Source organism: Miniopterus natalensis, chromosome 16 (genome assembly GCF_054644295.1).
Source record: "Miniopterus natalensis isolate mMinNat1 chromosome 16, mMinNat1.hap1, whole genome shotgun sequence".
Classification (NCBI taxonomy): domain Eukaryota; kingdom Metazoa; phylum Chordata; class Mammalia; order Chiroptera; family Miniopteridae; genus Miniopterus; species Miniopterus natalensis.
In genome coordinates, this window is record NC_142096.1 from 2,563,064 (window position 1) to 2,579,590 (window position 16,527).

Below are 16,527 nucleotides of genomic sequence, written 5' to 3' on the forward strand. Positions count from 1 at the left end.
CACACTCCTTTCCCCCCAGCCCGAAATAAAACACACCGTAAAAACAAAATAACCACACGCCAACATTGGCACTGAGGATGCAAGCACTGCGATTTTGGAGGACTCATTTCACAGGGCACCTGCCACATCTCAGCACATGTCATGCAACGACTGAAATTATTTTTACCTTAGTTATAATACAAATAAGAGCTAATGCTAGATCCTGTTCTAAGTACCTACCATACTAATTTTACTCATTTGCTTCTCAAAACAATCCTAGCACGTCCATACTATGTTTCCCAAGTCAGAGATCTGAGGGTCCGTAGCCACAGGGAGGGCGAGATGTGTGTTGTGCTCTGGGGCATTGTCACACAGAGTCTGGAGACATGGCAGCTGACAGCCTCAGCTGACTTCTGCATGTAAGAGAGTAAGGAGGGCCCAGGCACCTTTCAGGTGCAGGAGGAGAGGCGAGAGGAAGGGCCCGGGGAGAGCAGGTGGGCCCAGGCTCCCAGTTCCCTGGACGGCAGAGGGAGTGCGAGCAGTTGTCTCTCCTTATGTTTATCTTTTTCTTTATTGTGAGAAGAACAAATAGCATGAGATCTACCCTCTTAACGAATTTTCAGCTGTACAGTATTGTGAACTATAAACACAATGCTGTACAGCAGATCTCTAGAAATCACTCATTTCACGTAACTGAAATTTTATACTCATTTAAAAAACTCCCTATTTCCCCTCCCCACAACCTAGGGCAACCACCATTCTGCTTTCTGTTTCTACGAGTCTGGCTACTTTTGACATCTCATATAAATGGACTCACGAAATATTTTTCATTTTGTGACGGGCTTATTTCACTTAGTGCAATGTGCTCAAGAGCCATCCATCCATGTTGATGCATACGATGGGGCTGTCTTTTTTAAGGGTGAATAATATTCCGCTGTATGTATACACCACGACTTCTCTATCTGTTGATGGGTATTTGGTTGTTTCCACAATTAAAAATAGAATTGCGACGGGATCCAGCAATTTCACCCCTGGGTATTTATTCAAAAGAACTGATAGGATCTTGAGAAGATAAGGCCTCTCTATGTTCACTGCAGCTTTTGCGCGTGCATTTTGGGAAGGAAGGAGATTAGACTCCTCAGTGTCTTGCAAAGTGCTTGGCCACAAGAGCTGCCACAAATAGCTCGGAGTGTTTGTCATTTCAAAGCATCAGGCTAGAACTCTGACACACACGCAGATGTGTGAAAGCTAAGGGGACTTGGCCAAGGCTTTAGGGCTGGGGTTTTAGGGCAGGATTATCTGCTACATCATTTAGAGGCATCTCCCGTGTCTGGGCCTCGCCCGAGGCCATGAGCCCTACAGCGCAGCGCCAGGAGCCAGCGCTGAGCGTGAACTCCAGCTCTCATTTAGGGCTGCGTCGGGCAAACGTTCCTGCGTCGTGAAAGCCGGTGACAGGGAAATGCGACATCAGCACTGTCCGTAGGGCTCGTCCCCTGAAGACACCCACGGCATGACTGCATTTTTTCGAGAGAATAAAATGCCTCAGGCAAAATATCTCCCTGAGCTCACCTGGCCTTGGATTCCTTTCTCTGGTGACTCTTTTCCTTGGTAAACAGTATACGGTCCTGTGTCTCATTTTCAACTGTTCACTCTTAAAGGGCTGGGGGCTGGAAGTCATTCTATGAGGCCTCAGCTTCCTGCTGCACACAGTAGGTCTGAGACTCGTCCGAAGGCCCTTTTCCCTTATCTGTGTATATTGGGGGAGGGGTGGCATGGCAGAGGGGTGTGTGGTCCACAGAGTGGGGGGGGACAAAGACCAGGGATGGGGAGGGGCTTGCACCTCCAGGATGGCACTGGGACTAGACTCTATGGCCCAGGGGGAGGGTGGCGGTGGGGTGGGGTGGGGTGGGCCAGGACATGCCTAGGTCCTGATGCAGATCATGAGGGCCGGGTGTGGGTGGCAGCTGCCTCCTGGCTCCTCCGAAGAGCCGTGCGTCTGGGCCTCTGACTCCGGCAGGCAGGGAGCAACACGCCCAGACTCGCTCAGGTAATCGCCTCCGAGAGTAATGACGGCGTTCCTGACAGTCGGGGCCGCCTCTGAACCCCGACTCCCCAGGCACAGGTGAGCAGGTGCATGGGCTGGTGAACGTGCTTCCTGGTGACCCCGGGGCCCAGGAGGCATGTGCCCCTCTCAGGTTCCATTTCAAACGCCCCGTGACAGCCGGTGCTGGCCGTTAGACACCACTCGGAAGATGTAGAAAACAAAATCAAAATCGAGTCCTGAATACCCTGTATTTATCTGTCTCTGAGAGCATATCCTCGGATTTATTTATTACTTGAGTACCTCATGAGAAAAGCACTATAAAATATAAAATAATGAAGTGTTGATGTCCTATAAAACAAGTGTATCCAATGCAGTTTATTAAAAATATGATTCTACACAGATATCTTCGTATTTGGAAATCACAGTTTCGCTCTTAGCCTGTCCCTTGGCATTTCTGTATAATGCAGAATCATCCAAGTGGCTCCCTGCAAACTCTCAAGGCCTTCGGTAGTTTGAAATGGATGGCCTAACTCCCAAACCCCTCGGGAGCCAGGTGTCCTTCCTCAGGGTGGCAGACCACAGTCTGTGGCTACAAAACCAGATGGCACCATACAGTGCCTTTCTTTACCCACGTGTACTTTTTATGCCAAAATTTAGATCACTCAAGCTCCTTACTGAGTTTTTAACCATAGGGTGTACAGACACAACCTATTTTAACATAACTGCTTTAAAATTTTTTTTATTTATTTAATTTTGTGCATTTCTAACATTTTTATGAGAAGGAAATTTATAGGCCTCACAGAGGCCAAAGCAACTCACTCACAAAGACAGGCTGAGGACCCCCAGGCAGAGTGCTGTCCGTGACTGACACCAAGCACCACCATCCCTTGGGTCACTGCCTCCTCGCTGCCTTCACCTCCTCCCCAACCCAGGCAACCTCAGTGCCGACGCCCGGCCCCACAGAGGGGGACACGCTCTCCCACTTCAGTGCACCCTGAGACCGCCTCTTTCTGTGAAGAGCGACTGCGGGAAATGTTCCTTTCCGTCCAGGGAACCCCGTGTTCCATGCAGGAACGCGGGTTGGTCTTTGGTCCTAATGAGCTCTTGTGTGGTTATCTGGGGCACACTTCCTGGGGGCTGAGCAAACTTGAAGAATAGCACCGGTTGTCCGGCCGGCGTGGCTCAGCGGTTGAGCATTGACCTAGGATCCAGGAGCTCTCGGTTTGATTCCCGGTCAGGGCGCAGGCCCAGGTTGCAGGCTCGATCCCCAGTAGGAGGCGTGCAGGAGGCGGCCGATCAATGACTCAGCATTGATGTTTCTCTCTCTCTCTCCCTCTCCCTTCTTCTCTCTGAAATCAATGAAAACATATTTATACATTAAAAAAAAAATAGAGCCAGTTGAGCTCACACAGCCAGCCTGGGCCGAGTCGGACAGTTGGCATCTTTTTACAGCCTTTCTTTGCTGGCGTCTTAAGGAATCCGTAGCCCAGTCTCACCCATGGCCATACAGCTGCCTGAGGAAGGCTAAGCCGCCTTGTTCTGGCTTTAGCATTTTGGGTGTGGAAGGTGAAAAGACAAATGTAGAAGGCAGCATTCATTCAGAAGAAACGTGTCAGGAAAATCAAGTAATAATTTACCTTGTAGGGTAGAATTGGGGATTTGAGGTTTCCTTTGCACACAGGGCACCCCCCCAAATAGTGGCCTTTCCCACCCACAGCCCTGCCCCTGGACTCCCAGCTCTGCCACAGGGCATAGACCTTGACCAGGATGAGAGAGGAAGGCCAGTTGCTGGAGCAGTTTGCCAATGTCGATTCAAGACTTAAACAGTTTCACGGGTCCGTCTCCCACTTGTGCATCCAGACCCGAGGCCACTGTTTTATGGAGAAGTTTGAGCGGTGGGTCTGAGGACAGAAGCTGGGAGCCAGGGCTCTTCTGTGCTCTTTATTTGCCAAATTACCCTAGACCCATTACTGGCCCCAGCTCCTTTATCTGTAAAATGGGGTAATAACAGAATTCCCCCCCCACACACCAGCCGGCTGCAAGGCCTGCGAGCCGCCTGGGCCCCGCTTTCATGTTCACAGGTGAACCTCTGGTCTCTGCCGTCTCACCCAGCTGACCTTACAAGGTGGCGCTTAGCGAGTTCTCGGCGTTCCGGTATCAAATCATAGACTGAATGCTGTTTCAGGTCCTCTTCAGATGCGTAAAATTCTCTCCATTCTTAGTGCAGGGCTAGGATGGCGCCTCTGCCTGGGCTGGTACGGAGCCAGTTACGCCAGTGCGCTCACCGCTCCTCCTCACTGTTAGCATCTTGACTGTTATTTAAGATCTTTAACTGTGTTTGCTTTTCTTTTTTTTCTTAACTGATATAATGCCTGAGCCCTCTTGAGCTGTGTAGGCCTTTCTGAGGTTCACGTTCTCCTTCCTGAGCTAAGAAGCAAGTTCTTTGACTTCATTCCTACCTAGATCCTCTCTCACATCCTCACGTGGAAGAAAAGAGCGCCGCGCTGATCCTGGGGATCCCTCGCCAACAGGTTTTTAACAGCAGGCGCAGTGGAGGGGGCGGCCCACGGGGGCTCGGCTTGTTCTTGGTCTTCTTCCACTCGCTCCGACGTCTCCTCCTGACGGCAGTTCTGGGCTCTGTGCAAATGGAGGCCGTGCCAGCGGGAAGGACGTGTGGTTTTCCTCGTTATTACGGGAGTGTTTTTACCACTTGATATTTTTTCTTTCACCAAGAGCCCTTCAAACTGCAAATATTATGGGAGATAGTCTTTCTGTGGTTTGGTGGAAGGGAACAGAGAAGACAGAGGAAACCGTGACTTGAGAACAAAGTGGCAAAAACCTTTGTCAAGGGGAGTCTTTCCTTACTCCTGTTTTCTCTCCAGGCCTCTTCCCAGGCAGGTTGCTTAGGAAAGGTACTGGTGTGTGTGTGTGTGTGTGTGTGCGCGTGCTCGTGCATTCACACAGGTGCACACGTATGCACAGGGAACAAAGAAACTGAAGCCTCCAGGGATCCACTTTCAGGGAATCTCCTCGTCGCGGTTGGTGCAGAGAAAAAAAAACCAAAACTGATCATCTCTCAATCTGTGTGTTTTTTTCGTTTGCAGAAGCCTAAATATTCAGCAGTTTGTTGGTGATAATGATGTAGTCACTTTTTTTTTTTTTTAATTCTTTGAACTTTTTAAAAGCCTTTGTGTTTTCCTGACTTACTCATAAGGCTGGGAGAGGAAAAATGCAGGCAGGCTGGTGCCTGCTTCTGGGCACTCAAGTTTGAGCAATAGTATAGCACACAAATTCAGCTAGTGTTATATATATATTTTCCTGGTAGCGGTGGCAAGAAGTTGGACAGGTTTTTTTCCTGGGTACATCTTGTACTCCAGTCAAGCAAATTATTTCCTTTCAGCCTCGTAAGTTTGAAATGAGCTCCTGACACAGGCTCTGTCCCGGTGGGAGCTGCTTGTCCGCGTGAGAGCCGCCGGCAGGGCCCAGGGCTCCAGGCGGCCCGGCTCACTCTGCTCCAGGCGGGTCCCCTGCCGCCTCCTCCGCCCAGAAGCTGTGATAAAAGGGCTGTCCCGCCACAGGGACTGTCTTCCTCCAGGCCTACTGTGGGCTCTGATGTCTCAGGACGTGTGCGATGCTCTGGGCAGAGCTGCTGCTACTTTTGGAGTGTCCCGTGGCCTGGCTTGGTGGCGCATGGCCAGGAGATGCAGTCTCTGTACCTGCTGCGATCACCTCCGCAGCGTGGGAACTAATTAAAGGCCGCCCCGGAATAATTAGGACTTTGGCCGCAGCCCGGCAGGAGCGCGCTCTGCTCCGTCACGACAGACGTGACTCTTGCACTGCCCTTCCCTGAGGCCCCTTTATCGCTTGGGGAGCTGCAGCCTCTGGGAAGGTCTGCGGGCGAAGCGCGTGCTCGGGCCCCGTGGAACCGGCCCTCCTCGGGCGAGGGCCTCTCCTGGGCTGGAGGGGGTGCCGGGGCAGTCGCACTGCGTGTCCTCCCCTGAGTCCCGCAGCGCCTTGGTCAGACCTCTGGGTCAGCATCCGTTCCCTCTTCTGTTTGGCGGCACATGAATGTGTTTATCCTAAGCTGCTGGACTTCCCTGGGCCAGCATCGTAATCTCGCCCACAGTCATTTCTCGAATGCAGACTTGGGAACAAAAGTCTCCTGATCTCTCTGTGCCTCGGTTTATCCACCATTCATTAGCACATCTGCCCCCATCTGATTCCAGGATGTCGGTAAAAAGTAAAGGAAGTCACGGATATAAAAGTGACTGTAAAGTATTGAAATGACACACAAGTAGTAAAAATCCCCTCAGTGACCTGGGTTAGGGCATGAATACTGTTTAACTAGATCTGCCAACCATTTGGTTCAGTACGTGACTCTTCAAAAAAAAGTGACTGCATCATTATCACCACCAAACTGCTGAATATTTAGACTTCTGTAAATTAAATACTTTTGAGAAATGGGTTTTGTTTTCGTGGTAGCCAGGATAGCTCTAAAGAATGACAGTCCTGTTTACTAGAAGCTCCGGCCTTCAGCTTCCTGGGAGATCTTTCCTTTTGATCCGTAATCAGTGTGTTCTTTATATAAATCAAATAGTCAGTATTTATGGAACACCTGTAACCTGCCAGTTGATGCTAAAATATGAACATGTATGGGGGAGTGGTGAATGCCACTTCAGCCTTTCAAATCTCTTAAATCTACAAAACTGTGCCAAATTGATGTCAGACAAATATGGCATCAGGGACTCAAAAAGATGGAGAAGAGAATTCTTGCATACCTCTCTCATTTTCAATTTTTGTATTTTATTGAAGAATATAGGGTTGGGGATATGCCGCTAAAGTATGATTTGACGTACACCTTCAAGAATAGATAGCCTCTTAGCTGACAGAGGAAAGGTGCATGGACTCCTGAGATAATTCGTTGAGAGTACTGATGTGAATCATATTTTGGTATTTGCCTACAGATTCCCAACCAGCTATTGCTTCCCCCTGTGGCTGTGCACCCCACAGTGCACATGAAGAGTATTTACTCTGACTGCCATTTGCAGGAGTACCCGAGATTAACCTGGGATAGAGTCTTTAAGGCCCTGGTGGCTGCACTGCACTGTGGGAGGTGAATTCTTCACCTATGTCAGCTCCTCAATGAAGTGTTTTGTGCTCCCATTTAGGATTTTAAACTTGTAGAGAAGGACCTAACCTCCCAGTGACCCAGACAAGTTTCTTTATTCTTTAAAGAAATACGATTTGAGAGAGAGAGGGAGAGAGAGAAACCTCAAGGTGAGACAGAAACATGGATCAGCTCCCTCCTGCATGCTTCCTGGGGATGGAGCCCATAACCTGGGCATGTACCTTGATGAGGAATCGCAGCTGGTGACTTTTTGGTGCATAGAACGATGCTGAACCAACTGAGACACACCAGCCAGGGCCAGACAACTTTCTACCCTCTGCAAATCCCACAGATCTACAGACCCTGCCCAGGCTGCTTATAGAATCTTTGCACACAGGGAGAGATTCGCAGCCATTTATTGACATAGGATTGGTGTTGAATAATGTAGATTTTTGTCCTTGAGGAGCTCATCTTCTGAAGAGATACACCAACAGGAAATTGTGCTATAAAGGACTGCACAGCAATGGAGTGGCAGGGGAGTGTGCTAACATCTCCCCAAGGACCCCCCGAGAGAGTGTCTTGAAAGAGACAAGGCCAGAGCAAGTCTGGTGTATGAGTGGGAGTTACTCAGACGAAAAATGAAAAAACGAAACAGGGGATGCCAGGAAGAGGCGACAGGGTCCGGTCCATGCAAGGTGATGATTTGGGAGAAAATGGAGGGATTTCGGTAGTGGCAGTGTTTATGACATGAAAGAGAAAGTGAAATGAGACTGGGGTTTGAGAGGCAGAAATTTAGGAGATTGTGTTAAAAGTTTAAAATAGTCAAGATGAAGATTTGGCAGGAGAATGTGTCCCTGTGATGGCCAGGTCTGCGGTGTGGCTTGTTGACTGGTGAGGGACCAGAAACTAGCATAGGATGCATTGTCCACACAGACACTTATTATCCACGAGGACAGGGGATCTTAATTCTGAGACCTTTTGGGAAAATTTGACAGCCCGTGAGTCTGGTCTGAGGACTTCATGTGCCTGTCACTTTAATGGGGGTTATTATAGCCAGACAAGGCACCGAAATGAATGCGGGTCCCTGGTCTCAGTGAAATCAAATTGAGAAATGAGCGCCGTGCCGTAGGACGCTGCGAGAGGCCGGACGGCGGGCCCGGGGCCAGCCGCCTGGCAGAGAAGCTGGGCATTTAGAGTGGAGGCGAATCTGATGTGACGGGAGAGGATGCGTCAGGCAGGGAAGCGAGAGGAGGCCTGAGAGGGGCGGGGGGCGGGAGAGGCCTGGGCAGCCAGGTACGGAGCGGAGCGGCCCGGGGCCTGGAGGGTCTCCAGAAGGCCTCATCTTATTAAGATGCCCGAGTCCGCTCTCAGAATCTAGGCCAACTTTCAGAAGCACCCAAAGTGCCATAACTGCCACCTGACATAGACATTGTCCATCTCCAAGGATGTCGCGGATACCTGCGAGGAAACGAAACTTTTCTCAGTCAGTGTAACCTTACGAGACAATGTCCCATCCTGTTGACCTGCTTTGAAATTCAAGATTTTGTGGCCAGCCATGTGCTAAATACCTATGAGTTCTGAAGCCCTCAGCATTGGTACTTTACCCAGGGTCTGAAGATCAAGAGAAGCATGGGGGGGGGATAGTCTTAGAAAGCAAAATATATATATAATGATTTGATTTTTAAGTTTCACAATGATGTTAGTTGCTTAACAGATGGTCGTAGCTTGTTCTAGAGTTATCAATGGCATAATCCCTCTCTAAAGGAAACCAGACTTACTGTACCTGTCAGGTGGAGTCTGCCTGTGTTCCATTTTGGGGGTGTATTCCGTGTAATAAACTCATGTAAAGGCATTGAATAGGCTCTTGCTCTTCTGTAGGCAGAGAAATACCTACCGCAATAACTACTCCAGGTTGCAGGTGTCCATGGTTAACTTCGTTGTGTTCTCCAAGGGGCCATTTTCCATTTTGTTTGGTGACCAATGAACGGGATGCGACTGAATCAGCCCATGAAACGATGGGCAGAATGAAATCACTGACTCTTGCACTTGATTTCGTAGAATAGGTCATAGCCCATTCGGGCTGCAGTAGACGTTGGGGAGGTAACTCAGCCCCTCACTTTATCTTCTTGACACAAAATGAAGTCACAGTGACTTTCTGAAAAGCATTCCCCTGAATACACTAACTCTTCTCAGATCCGACACAAAAAGAGGTTTCCCTAGAATGCCTTGGGATTCACACATTCGGAAAGTCTTTATTAAGTGTCTACTGTGTGCAAGGCCAGGGAAGGCATGCGGAATAAGACTGGCAGGGTCTTATGCATTCATGAATTTGCAATTTGGTAGAAGGGAAAAAAAGCATTAAACACGTAGCAATTTTTAAAAAAGCATAGCAACAGCAGGGTGATGCGAGACTGTCAACCACATTGACAGCCCTCCCTCTGTAGATGAGCATCGCCAGCCCCCCTTCTCTTCATTGGCACGGAGATGGTTTAATAGGACACATTGCGATGGTGGTGGCATTGCTGAACCTGACATACATCGTCTGCAGCCTTCACAGGTTAACTGAATCCTATGTCTCCCACTTTCTCACAGAAAAACTGATAGTAATATTAATACTGTTTGAGAATTGAAGCCTCCTGGAGAAAGCGGAGGGTTGGATTAAAATGTGTGTTAGAAGTGGGGGTCCTAGTCTAAGTTGTCGACGTCACGTAGATATCAGAAGAGAGGAGGAGAGGAAATACCTCCCAGAGGGGCTGAAAGGTCCTTCGGCAGAGAACCACTGAGCACTGAGTGTGTGTGAACCTGTGTTGAGTCCGGGATGCGCCAGGAGAGTGCAAGTAGCATTTGGGAGTCCTGGGGACTGGAGCACTGAGGTGGGACGCTCACCTAGTCACTCATGAGGCCCAGGGAGGGCTGAGGTCGGAGCAAAGAGATGTCCAGAGTGGAGGGCAGGAGGGCAGGGCTGAGCTGGAACCAGAAAACTCCCCGTGTCCACCGTGGCCTCTGGAGAGAGGAGAGCCCTCCCGGGTCGGGGGCTGCACGGGGCCACTGGGGCAGGTCCCCACCATCACTCTCTCACCTCCTCTGGCCGACTGCCGCTCACTTGTGCAGCAGCTGGCATGTGTCATCAAAGCCCCAGAGCTGGAGACTCCACCAAGCCACTCCCTCTCTCATCCCCTGCTGCTGAAAACCGTAATCTTGCAGGCAGACAATGAAGCTAGGACAACTATTCAGAAAAACGCGTGGCTTTGGAGACTCAGGGCATGTCCCAACTGCACCTGCAGGTTTTCTCTTCCCGAGGCCGATGGGCACTGGCTGCGCTGCACCTGCCGCAGGCCAGCTCCTTGCCTCTCAGCCACATACCTGAGCCGGCGGCAGGCCCTGGCCTGCTCCACATCCTGCTCTGCCCGCGATGGTATCTTCTGCCCTCCACTGACTTCTCAACAGGCCCGCGGAGCCAGGCTGTGGCTCTTACCCCGCCATTTGATTTTCTGTAATTATGTGACTATGAAAAGAGAAAGACGCCCCAGCGTCCCTCCCTCCGCGCCCTGAACAGTCCGTGATGAGACGTTGCTTGCCCCTGTCCAATCCGCTGCTTGTCAGTTTCTTTCCTCATTTTCCTAATGATGGTTTTTAAAGAATCAAACTTATCTGATATATGTGGGCTCAAGCGGTGTGTGATCTTGGATGAGGAATGAAACCGATCATGTTTGGAAAGAGGAATCTGTGACGATTAGAAATCCTTCAGGGAGTGGCCAGTTCTTGTCTAACAAAAGCATCACAGACCTTTTGTAAAACCAAATGCTATTTGCTGTTTTACCTTGAGCATTTAAATATATATTTTTTTAAGATCTAAAAGACATCTACAGCCCAGCCGGCATGGGTCAGTGGTTGAATGTTGACCTAGGAACCAGGAGGTCAGGGTTCAATTCCCGGTCAGGGCACATGCCCGGGTTTCAGGCTCCATCCCCAGTGTGGAAGGGGGGGGGTGCAGAAGGCAGCTGATCAATGACTCTCTCTTATCATTGATGTTTCTCCCTCTCCCTTCCTCTCTCTGAAATAAATAAAAACATATTAAAAAAAAAAAAAAAAAAGACATCTACAGGATGGGTTTGCTCCGAAAGACAAGAGATAGACTAAGAAGTAAGTAGCAGCCCAAACTCACAAGCGGTGGGCACAGCCGGGGGAAGGAGCAGGGAGTGTCTTCTAAGGCACAGACGGGCTACCGCCTTTGAGCTCTGTTCACTATCTGACTCACTAACTAGGGCTTGACCCGATGGTTGTTGTTTTTTAAAATATGTTTTTATTGATTTCAGAGAGAGGAAGGGAGAGGGAGAGAGAGAGAGAGAAACATCAATAATGAGAGAGTCATCGAGAGCCCCCGACTGGGGATGGAGCCCGCAACCCCGAGCATGTGCCCTGACTGGGACTCGAACCTCGATCTCCTGGATCCTAGGTCATTGCTGAACCGCTGAGCCACACCAGCCGGGCTGACCTGATGGTTTTCACATTGCTACTGCGACTTGCTATTCGGTGCTGTGACAATGAGGAGATACCGCTGTTCACGATTAAGCACTTGAATGCCACCAACTTCTCTGACCAAAACAGTGATTGAAACACTCCACATCTTCTTCAATGGCAGGAGTTTAAAATCTTGTTTCCTGCTTTACTGGAATTTTTCACTTAGCTGTATTTGCTTTCAGCTCCATTCAGTGCAGGACTGAAAGACAGCTGTCCCCTGCAGGGGTCACTGGCAGTTGGGGACTGTCCACGGAGGTCGGCGGTGCAGGGAGGGGGGGCTGTGAAAGTGCAGTTCAGGTGAAGGGGAAGGAGGAAGAGCCCGCATTTTGCCCGTTTATTCAAATGCCCTCTCTCCTGACCACCTCTCACCCAGGGGCCTGAGTGTGTGTGTGGCTGGGCCACATAACAGGGGCGCTGTGGGCTGGCCCGGCGGGAGGGGTGAAAACAAACAAGGGAATGTGTGTCTTTGGGGGAGAGATATTTTCTTTAGAGATTAAATCAAGGCGTGGGTACCCAGCAAGCCACCAAGAACCGAGGCTGAGGGCCACACTGCTTGGCACCCAAAGGATGTCAGTGACCGTGTGGACATAGTGACATACCAATGGGACTTCTGGCACGTCTTGGGCGCCCCCCATGTTGCTCCTGAGGTTTCCATGACTGTGCCCATGTATGTAAATGGAAGGCAGCTAGGAACACCTCATCATTTTAAGTGCATATGGGGGCGAAATCTCTTTTAAATATTAATTAGATTTACCGGCAGGCCCTTATGACATTGTCGGTTCCATCCCTTCCCAGTCTACAAGCCCTTGGTCTCCTCAACAGCCCCGGACTGCTGTTTCTTGGGCTGTCTCCACACATCCCAGTGAGGAAAATGATGCCCCCTATTGGCAGACTTGCTGTCTAGCAAGACCTTTTCCTTTTCAGCTTTTACCACATTATTTCTGGCTGCGATAAAGACCATTTCCAATCTTCTAAAACCTTTCTCTCTGGGTATGGGCACAATTAGGTTCCCATTTACATGAAAACAGCTTCCCTTTTTGTTGTTGTTGTTATTTTTCTTGTAGGACTGAGGGCAATTCAATCAAACCCTCGTTTTCGTTTCTTCGGGTCAGTTAAGTGATTCTTTGGCAACGTGGGATGTATTTGTGAAGTTTTTGCTACACTCCGAGAGTCATGGTTTGTTGGTGTCCAGAGCGTCTAAAGCCGGGTTTCTCACAAGCACCTGTGTGGCTGTAGGATGTGGTGAACTTAGGGTCCTGATCCAGCGGGGCTGGGGGGCTCGAGACTCCGCACTCTCACCAGCCCCCCGAGGACAGGTGCTGCTCTGGGCGGTGCAAGGTGGCAGCTGCTCCACGGCCAGGTGAGCCACCGGCACGTCTGGCTCACCTTCCAGAGGAAAGGGGGCTGACTGGAAGCAGGGGCCCTCCGTCCGGGGGCACCCCATCCTGAAGCTGAGGAGCGGCCTCCGCGCTCTTCTATCAGCCTGCTCTCCAGCAAGGAGAGGCCGAGCCCAAACCAGGCAACCCATTCCCAGGGGCTCTTTCTCACCCCCCCCTTCCCTGGGGTTTATCAAGCTGGGCCAGGTGCCATTAGAATGGGCTGCGCTGGGACCCCGCTGTGAGCTCCCTGCCGAGCCCCGAGCCTGGTTTGTTTGTAATTCCTGGGGCCTGTGCTCAGCTGTGGCCCGTCCTGTCCATCAGGAGCAGTGTTTTCCTAAAGCGGAGGTAAAGCACATCTCGCTTTTGTTTTGCTGAGCCCAGCACCTGGCAGGACCTAGCGAAGGGTGAGGCTCCACTGTTCTTCCTCTTTTCTCACCATCTGACTTCCCCTCCTGCTTCTCCGCTGCTTCCCTCTCTTCTCTTTACCGTTTCCCTCTTTGCTCCCCTCAGTCACCCAGCTCGGCGGTCTCCGTGAAAGGACAGCTGTGGGGGCTTCTCCACGCGATTACAGTGGGGTCCGTACCGTAGCGGGACGTTCAGTTTATTGTTTCAAGGTGATGGTTTCTTCTAAGCGGGGAGATGCAAGGAACCACGTGGACCTTGCGTGGCCAAGTCCTCTCAGCTGTTGGCTTGAGGCCGGTGGTTGGCTCACTTGCACCTGCAGCCTTTGCTCATGGGAGCGGAGCCGCTTTGCTGATTAAGGACCCAGTGGGTGCTCAGGGGCAGCCTTTGGCCTATAAGTTGGGGTCCAGGTCCCCAGAGGCATATATCCCAAGACTGTGTCCAGCTCACTGTTATTATCTGAGCCCCACGTGGGGTCCCTAGGCCTCTGTGAAGTAATTAGAAATGGTCAACAACGTAAGGGCTCATCTGCTTCAGGCAGGAGTGGAAACCGTATGCACGTATCTGGAGACTCATATGCAAAACTGCAAGGAAGTGTGAAAGCAGGTGGGGCTGAGGAGTGAGGACAAGAGATGCAGAGAAAGTCCCCCTGGGTGCAAGTCTGGGTTCGTGTGGGTGCACACACACACACACACACACACACACACACACACACAGAACCACAGCTTACATTAGGACCAGACCAGGCCAAAAATGCTTTAAAACTCATGTAGCAATTGATTGCAACTTGGTGGTTAGGTATAGGTGTAGGAAGGGGTCCCCTCGAAGTGGCCTGTGTGCTCCTAGCTCACTCTTTTCGGAAGGAGAAGGCCCCTCGATGCTCAACCATTGGGGATTTGGATTTGAGCAAGAGTCAGCGTGCTGTGAAAGTGAACCGTTTCATTCCCGGCTGAGCGTGTTTGCAGGGAAGGCATTTTGCCTGGGTTAACGAGGACTCTCAATCACCTCCTCCCGGCAGCTGCACTGCACCTGTCTTGGCTCCTTCCAGGAGGACCCACCTAGGACGCTGCTCCCTGGAGGAATTCCAGGTCCGCTCAGGAGCTGCAGCAGATGGCAGCCAGTGGTGGCACTGAGCGCCACTGAGTGCTGCGAGGGAGCACAGTTTTCCAGCTCTTCTTGAGAAGGTGACGCCGAAGGGCAAGGAGGTCCCAAGTCCAGAAATGCAGCCAAAGCACTCAGGTCTTTATAGGACAAATCAGCTGCATGGAATCAGGAGGCATGTTGACATCTATTGAGCATCCATATGTGCTAGGCGCCCTTCTAAGTGCTTACAGTCTAGTCGCTTAGGTCTTCGCAGCTTTATGTGGTAGATTTTCTGAGGACCCCAGCACCCCAGTTGCGTAAAGTGAGGCCCAGAGTGGTCAAGACACCTGCCGGGGCCACACAGGGAGGTGGAGAGGCCAGAGCACCCGTGCCGCCTGGCTGCAGAGCCCACTGCTACCCAAGGCTTGCGGGGTGCGGCTGTCCGTGGGCCCCAGCAGGGTGCCGAGGGGCTCCTCCCAGTGAGCTTATGGGGACATGCCTGCGACCGGCCCCGATGGATGCAGCCGCGAGGGCTGGGGCTGGGCAAAGCAAAAGCCTGGGCGACCCTCCAGCTCAGAAAGGCAGTGGCAGCCTTGCTGGGGGGGCGACGGGGCAAGGGCACGGGGGGGCATCTGCTGCTCCTACCCACCCGGAGCTGGGAGGCAGAAGAATTCACGACCACTGGCGGCCTCAGTTCACGGAACAGAAAGACGCCACAGCCCCCACTCTCTCTGGGTTTATACTATAACTTTCCACAACCCCGCACCCCGGCACCCCGCAAAGCAGGGCCCTCCCCTCTCGGCGTCTGGAGGGACTTAATATTCCTGCATTTTTTTCTCCGCGAGGCAACAGGTCCTGACAGGGCGTGCGGCTGAGCAGCCGCCTGCGTGCCTCAGGCAGACTGAGGCAGGCCAGGAATGAAGGGGGCGGCCCGGGCGGCCAGCATCCGTCACCTGAGAAAGGAGGAATTCAACCGGAGTAATCCTCGCCCCCCCCCCCGCACGGGCACCTCTCCCCTCCCCGCCCAGGTGCCCCCCCAGCTCCAGCCGCCTGAATGTCCCAGGAGAGATCCGAGCGAATATGTAGACCTCCCGCAGCACGTGGCCTCACAGGACACCTGGGCCTGGCGACAAGCTTGGGCAGCCCCATCTCCTCTTGCCCGGGAGCTGGCCCTCAGCACCCCCCTCCGGGCTGCGCCCTCCCCGGCGGGCTCTGGGCTCCTGCTCTGAAGGGCTCAGCGCGGTCCCGCTGTCTCCTCCGGCTTCTGTTTCCGAGCCCTCTTCACGCCCTGGGCTTCCTTTTCTGGCTCACGACATCTTTCCTTGGCCCACCGTCCATCACAGCGCCACCCTCACCCTGATGTCCCTTCCTCTTTGTTCCCCTAGCCACTACCATAACCTTGAGCTAAATAGGCTAGAAAATATCGCCCTGGTTCCCACGGCCTGACCCCTCCATTCTCTAATAGCCTTTTTCCGAAGGGGGTGGGGGCAGTTCCCCTTGACCAAGTATCGGGAGCTTGCAAAAGACACGTGGACCCATCTCTCCCCTGCTTCCAGCTGACCATGACACTTGCTTATTTGCAAAACTTCCTCTGATGTCAGGTCATGAGAGGGACCAAGAGATCCTTCGGCAGAGAACCACTGAGCACTGAGTGTGTGTGAACCTGTGTTGAGTCCGGGATGCCCCAGGAGAGTGCAAGTAGCATTTGGGAGTCCTGGGGACTGGAGCACTGAGGTGGGACGCTCACCTAGTCACTCATGGGGCCCAGGGAGGGCTGAGGTCGGAGCAAAGAGATGTCCAGAGTGGAGGGCAGGAGGGCAGGGCTGAGCTGGAACCAGAAAACTCCCCGTGTCCACCGTGGCCTCTGGAGAGAGGAGAGCCCTCCCGGGTCGGGGGCTGCACGGGGCCGCTGGGGCAGGTCCCCACCATCACTCTCTCACCTCCTCTGGCCGACTGCCGCTCACTTGTGCAGCAGCTGGCATGTGTCATCAAAGCCCCAGAGCTGGAGACTC